Source organism: Rattus norvegicus, chromosome 2, assembly GCF_021556685.1.
Source record: "Rattus norvegicus strain SHRSP/BbbUtx chromosome 2, alternate assembly SHRSP_T2T, whole genome shotgun sequence".
Classification (NCBI taxonomy): domain Eukaryota; kingdom Metazoa; phylum Chordata; class Mammalia; order Rodentia; family Muridae; genus Rattus; species Rattus norvegicus.
Window position 1 is genome coordinate 24,661,564 of NC_141535.1, and position 5,828 is coordinate 24,667,391.

Genomic DNA, 5,828 nt, shown 5'->3' on the forward strand with positions numbered 1-5,828 from the left:
TAAATCTAGATCTTACTTTTGTGGTGTGTTTGGATAGTCAGTGTTTGCTTTAGTGGGAGAATTGGGCTCCGATGATGCCATGTAGTCTTGGTTTCTGTTGCTTGGGTTCCTGCGCTTGCCTCTCGCCATCAGGTTGTCCCTGGTGTTACCTTGTTCTGCTATTTCTGACAGTGGCTAGACGGTCCTATAAGCCTGTGTGTCAGGAGTGCTGTAGACCTGTTTTCCTGTTTTCTTTCAGCCAGTTATGGGAACAGAGTGTTCTGCTTTTGGGTGTGTAGTCTTTCCTGTCTACTGGTCTTCAGCTGTTCCTGTGGGTGTGTGTCCTGAGTCCACCAGGCAGGTCACTTGGAGCAGAAAAGTTGGTCTTACCTGTGGTCCCGCAGCTGAAGTTGCCCCTGGGGGCTGCTTTTGAGCTCTCCCTGAGGTCGGCAACCAGGAGGGTCTGAGCTGCCTTTTCCCGGGGGCCCCCATGCACTGGGGTCCCAGATGGCATTAGGTGTTTCCCTCTGGAGTCAGAAATGTGGGCAGAGTGTAGTCTCTTCTGGCTTCCCAGGCGTGTCTGCCCCTCTGAAGGTTTAGCTCTCTTTCCCATGGGATTTGGGTGCAGGGAGCTTTTGACCAGGTCCCTTCAAGTTCGGGCGGTGTCTGGACCACAGGGGACTTGCCGCTTGAGTACCCCTATTTTCCAGTTCCCAGAGGCCCTATCTCTATATTTTCTACCTTCTTGAAATATTCCCTAATGGCCTTTTGAGTTTGCTGATGTTTAGTTTTCCAAAGAACTAAGTTTTTTCATTGATTCTTTGTATTCTTTCAGTCTTGATTTCATTAATTTTGTTCCCAGTCTTTATTATTTCTTACTATCTACTATTTTTAGATTTGGCTTATTCTTCTTTTTCTAAATGTTTTGTTCTTTGGTGTTTTGTCTGAATATATTAATAGATATTAACTCTCTTCTAGCACTGCCTCTGTCGTATTCCAAAGATTCCAAGGAACTACACTTCACTTCACTTGACTCTGGTAACTTTTCAACTATCCCTTTGATTTCTTCAACAATTCATTGGTCCTGCTGTTCCCTGACCCTAGAGACACTGCAGGTACAGCTGCTGTGTTATATGTGGGCCAGTAGGTGGCAGAGAGGAGAGAGGCTAAGCTCAGACTTCAGACCTGTGAATGACTGAATGATTAGTAGTCTAACATTCCCTGAAGAAAAGTGAGTCTGACATAACCACCAGTCTGGTACTCGGGACAGGGGCTGGGGGAGGGGGGTCCAGACAGGCCTGGCAGGAGGGGGTCTATTACCACCAAAGGCTAGGCAGACATTGCTGATTTGGGCTGCTGTCCAGGAAAATATTGATATCTGATGACTGGGCAGAACTGGCTCCACCCCTCATATGGGCTTGGGATTTAGGGGTGGGGGAGCTGGCCCTGGGGAGTGTGAGAGCAGGAGGGTTTATACTGCCCCAGGCAGCTGCTGTACAGAGAGCAGGCCCTGCACATTGGAGTAGTTGCCTATGAATCAGCCCTGAGGGTGCGAGAATGGAAGAACTAGCCCTGCTATTCAACTCCCTTGCTCTTTGTCACCTGCAGCAAGTGGGAGACCTGGCCTTGGGGTCATGAGGATAGGAGAGATGACCATACCCTTCACCAGCCCCTGCACCTTGGCTGGGCCTCATAGTAGAGCTGACCCTGGAGGTGGGGTTATGAATGAGCTGGGCCTGAGGGCCTGAGAGCAAGAGAGCTTAGCTTAGAGCCAGGGCTTAGCCCCCTGCGTACTGCAGCACTTGGGAGAGTGGACCCTGCACCTCACCTGGACAACACAGTAGAGCTGGCCCTGGTGGTGTGGACATAGATAAGCCCACCCCATGGCATGAAAACAGGAGAGGAGGGTTGGCTGCACCCCTTGCTGTCTGCGACATTGGATCTGCCAGCACTGGCAGGGCAGAAGAGCTTGCCCTGGTGATATGGGTGCAGCAGGACTGGCTTTGAATTGGCCCATGAAACATCTACCCTATCAAGGAACCACTGGAGTGCATGAAGGGGTCCCAAAACTATAGGTTCTCCATGACCCGGGACAACAATAGGATCTGAGAAGAGTCTCAGTGAGGATCAGGTATGAACAGTGTAGCAGAAGCCAGAGGCCTTGAACCAGACCAAATGACTCATTGCAATGAACATTTACAAGCGAAGAAGTGTGGACAAAAGGGAATAACATGGGACACTGTGACACACTTCAGCTTCCACAACAAGATTGTTTTTCCCTGATAGGAGGAAGTTGCAAGGGTGGAGGGTGGGTATGAGGGACAGGGAGATGAGTGAGATTGGGGTTCATGTTGAAATTCACAAAGAACCAATAAAATTTGAGAAAAATAAATAAAAATAGAAGAGAGCATATTGTTCAATCTCCAGCTATTTAGTTTCTTTCACTATCTATGACAACCTAACCAAATCCGTTACTTTGATTCTTTTACATTTAGGACTTGCTTTGGCCTACACTGTGATCTGTTTTTGAGACAGTTCCACTGGCTGCTGGGAAGAATATCGAATAAAATACTCTGTTAGTACCTCAGGAAATTTTCTCTATGATGTGGACTAACTGAAATTTCTGTCGACATAGTCTGGATGGACTACCGGTGATGAGACGAGGGAGTGGCCGCTAGTTTGCATTATTGTGCCAGGACCCTTTATGCCCAGTAGTGTTTATCTTATGGATCTGAGAGCCTCGTGTTGGGTGCTTTGATACTTAAGGCTCTCATATCTTCCTGACGAATTATCCCTTGCCTTGCTACGCAGCATCTTTCTTGACTTTCCTGATTACTTTCATTTGAAGCCAACTAAATCAGGTATCAGACAGACTCTGCCAGCTTGTTTCGACTTATGTTTTCACAGCATGTTCACTTCTGTCCTCTAGCTCTCAAATTTCTGTATACCTTTGCCAGTGACATGCATTATTTTGGAAAAGAAATAGATGCCATTTTTTCTAAAGCAAGCAGCTTTTAATGAGAAAGTTAAGCCTATTCACATTTAGGGTAAGAAGTTTCCTATTGAGAACTTTAAAGGGTGTTGTAGTTTTGTTGGCTGTTCTCTGGTTGGTTGGATTATTCTCTGTTCTCTTTGCTTTCTCCCTTGTTCCCATTGGGGATTTTGTTCGGGACACGATCAACTTTCCAAAGTTTGCATTTTCCTCTCTCCCATTTCCTGTGCCCTTGTGACTGAGATCATCGTTCTTTCTCTGTGAGTTCTTGTCCTCTGCAGCCCTGACGTGGTGGTCATGAATTGCCTCAGCATGTGTTTTAAAATGTCTCCATTTCTCTTTGCTGACTGTGGTGACCTTTGTTAACAGTTGCTTATCCCTAGGCCTTGGAATATAGTCAGCCATGCTTTGGGGCCTTGTGTTAAGGGTTCTGCTGTTACGTGAAGTGTTTGCCAGTGAGAAGTGTAGTCCCAGGCCTCTTAACAATAATGCATCATGAAGAAGTCTTCTCTGGCTATGAGTTTGGGGACCTCAAAGTTACTGTTATGCTTGAGCATCCATTTCTTTTCATGACCTTTTTTCATCTATAACCCCATTGAATTTATTTTCTTTGCCTTTAGTTTAGATCTCAACTCCTTCTGATTCCCACAGGTTCTTAGATTTGGCCTCTTGATTAGATCATAGAGATTTTGGAAGGTGTTGTTGTGCCCGCTTCTTTATATTTCTTTAAGGACATTTGGATACAGTACTTCCTGGACCTTGTCTTCAATTTCTGATTTTTTTTTCTCTTGCTTTCTCAAAGCTGTTAGTGTTTTCCACTGTGATTTTATTTGGTCCACTGAGTTTTTCACTTCTAACATTTATTTGTTTGTTTACTTTCAAAATCCATTTCTTTGCTTAATTTCCACTCACACTGGTGATGTTTTTCACCTCCAGTTCCTGATTTAGCTTTCTCCTCGTCTGCCTGGAAATGTAAGATAAAGTCAACCGTGTCCACTCCAAGTTGCTTTTGGCAATTGTGTCTTGTTACAGCAATAGAAACCCTAAGACAGGAGTTGGCACCCTGTCTATGAATAGCAGGGGCTTCACTGTGACGGACCACATCAGGCACTTTGGGAAAGACTGTGGCAGCATTTTAATTTGGGGTCAGAAAAACCATTCAGTGCTCAGAGCTGGGTGCTGTGCTGTGCTGTGCTGTGCTGTGCTGTGCTGTGCTGTGCTGTGCTGTGCTTAGGGGATGAGAATATTGAGAGCAGTCGGATGGTAGAGGCCCGAGTTATGAAGATTCAAAGGGAAGTAAATGCTCAACCAGGACTGCATGTGTGCTATTAAAACATGTGACAAGAGACCCGAACCAAAAAAGTGACATCTTTGGTTTGCCGAGCCAATAGATATTTCTTAGCTGTAGCTGAGGTGTTTAAGCAGAAACCAGCATCACTGAGGCAAAATCTTCTGAGAAGTATTTCTCAAACACATAGAAGCTGTGGTCCAGAGTGAACCAAGGCCAGACCTTGTGCTAGCCAAACTTGGTTACATGTAAGAGCATCCTGGGTAATTCTGCTTTCAAAGACATGAAGAGGTCTCGGAGGGGAGCTGAGCCTGGCACCAGGCAAGGCCAGGAGAGGCCACTGGTGAAGGGAAAGCCTCGGTTGCAGTAGAATCCTTAGTATAGACTGGGGTTATGGCGTTAAGGTTGACACCATGTGCCAGGGTCAGAGTCCCTGAAGAGAGACCAGGGAAAGCCTCCTGAAGAGACCAGGAAAGGGGGCAGCCCAGGTGCAACAGGGACACTAGCAGTTTGGAGAATGCCATAGAGAAATCACCAAAGGAGTGTGGTGGAGCCTGCCGGTCCTTTGAGACAAGTCCTTTGAAGCCCAGAGTATGATGAGTAAAGCCCACAAGTTCAACACCGAGTTTTTCACACTGCTGATTTGGGTTTCCTTTGATAAAATTGTGGCTGCGACCTGGTTCTCTCTTGGAGTAAGAAAGCATCTAACTTAAATTTGATTTTACCAGAGCCTGTGCTCAAGAGACTGGAATTTTTGAGAGACTGGGGTTTTAAGAGACTTGAATGTTTTAAAGAGACTGAACTTTTTAAGGTGTTTGAATTTTAAGGACTATTATAGTCTTATAATTTATAATGTGGTTTATATTTTTATACTGATATTATAAGATCTCGAGTTTGAACAAAAAAGGGAAAGTTAACAGCTTAATAGTAATGTATTGGTGTGTCAAGTACACTAGAGGTCAATTGTCCTGATTAGTTTTTGTCAACTTGTCACAAGCTAGAGTGACAAGAGGGAACCACCTCAATTGAGAAAATGCCCCAACCAGGCTACCTGAGGCACTCTTGTGGGTCATTTCCTTGATTTGTGATTGATATGGAATGGCTCAATGTAACGTGGGTAGTTAGACTGCTGGGTAGGTGGTCCTGAGTTTTATAAGAAAGCAGGCTGAGCAAGCTGTGGAGACAAAGTTAGTAAGCAGCACCCTCCATAGCTTCTGTATCAGTTCCTGCTTCCAGATTCCTGCCTTGAGTCCCTGCTCAGGCTTCCCAGCTTGAGGGACTGTAACCTGTCAGATGAAATGACCTTCTCCTCCTCCTCAGTTGCTCTTGGTCATGGTGCTCATCTTAACAATAGAAGCCTAACACAGTGTCCTCGCCAAAGACAGAACCTCGGTGGAGCTACAGGAGACACGAGGTACCCAAATTGGGAGCTATTTCACAAAAATAACTGATCTCTGAACTTTAATAGTTTCGAAATCATAAAATACAAATAAAAACAATTGTCCTTGACTGAGGGAGACACTGAATAGTAACACGTGGCCTTACTAAAACGATTGCTGAGTTACAAAT

At 45.4% G+C, this 5,828-nt stretch overlaps 1 non-coding gene across 1 annotated transcript; it reads left to right on the forward strand.

The window, feature by feature from the left end:
• The first annotated feature begins 1,072 nt into the window (after window positions 1-1,072).
• Window positions 1,073-1,198, forward strand: LOC120101307 (small nucleolar RNA SNORA17). Its single transcript, XR_015679398.1, has one exon. It is a non-coding gene; the product is annotated as a small nucleolar RNA SNORA17 (small nucleolar RNA).
• Window positions 1,199-5,828: the final 4,630 nt, after the last annotated feature.